This window comes from Carya illinoinensis, chromosome 13 (assembly GCF_018687715.1).
Source record: "Carya illinoinensis cultivar Pawnee chromosome 13, C.illinoinensisPawnee_v1, whole genome shotgun sequence".
NCBI lineage: Eukaryota > Viridiplantae > Streptophyta > Magnoliopsida > Fagales > Juglandaceae > Carya > Carya illinoinensis.
Genome location: NC_056764.1, coordinates 29,421,192 through 29,422,412, shown reverse-complemented (window position 1 = coordinate 29,422,412; position 1,221 = coordinate 29,421,192).

Here is a 1,221-nt window from a genome sequence, read left to right as displayed (position 1 = left end):
AAATTTTTTCAGGCTCTCCATTCCGGTGCTTTCTCCAATCTATATGTATTAAATCATTAGTTACTATATACACAAGCATTTTAAGTGCAGTAGTTATCTTTTGCATGAAAAATAGATTGCGTCTTCCAGTATTATCTCTTATTTGGATGAGGTAGGGCTCATAAGCCCCTACCTTATGTTGAATATGAAGAAACAAAGGACGATTCATATGAAATCTCTTTCAAAATAAATTTGAGGGATATGTTGATTGTTCTGTAAAATAGTCGCAATATAGCAGTTCATGCTCTTCGATATGATGATCACGCCGAATATACTTACAATGTTGGCGATTGCCACGATGATTTGATTTTGATCCTTCATTATCATTAAGTACAACCTCTAACTCATTTTCAGAGGATAAGTTGAGTAGTAATTTACAAAAGAACGAACGAGTCATTTAAGAGACAATTGGAAAATAAGATTGGAATGAGAAATTTCTAATCTTGATGAAATGAGACTTTTGCTGAAGATGTGAATGGAACCAAAAGCCCTCTTATTTAAACACAAAAATTTAACTATTTTTAAAAAATATGGCCGTTAGCAAAAAAGCCAAACATTATTACCGCTGATATAGGACAAAAAATATTACCATTATATAAAAGAGAAAAAATATTACCATTGCAACTGAAAGAAAATGTTTTACCGTAAGACAAATGACAAAAAATATTAATGTTATATCTCAGAAAAGATGTTTTACCATTAGACAAAGAACAAAAAATACTACCATTATATAAATGACAACATAAGTTACCGTTAGACAAAGGATAAAAAATATTACAGTTATATCTTAGGCAAAACCATAAACTTGATTTTTATTTATCCATTACAAATATCATTGTGTTGGGAAATGCATATATTTATAAATAATTTTATTATTTTTAATCCCGTAATAACTTCAAAACTATTATTATACCCGGAAAAAAAATCAGATTTATGTTTACAAAATTAAGTAGAAGGTGACAGTTTAAAACATAAGGAAAATGACAAAAGAATGAGTAATTAATTAAAGTTTGTAAATAGAAGTGAGAAAAAAAAAATAATGAAGAAAGAATAGAAAAATATTATTTTAATTTTTAACATAATAGAGAAAAGATAAAGAATGAGATGTAGAAATTTTTGAAAGATGAATAAAATTTAGAAGAAAATTTTAAGAATGATATTGTTTTTTAGCCAAATTAATTA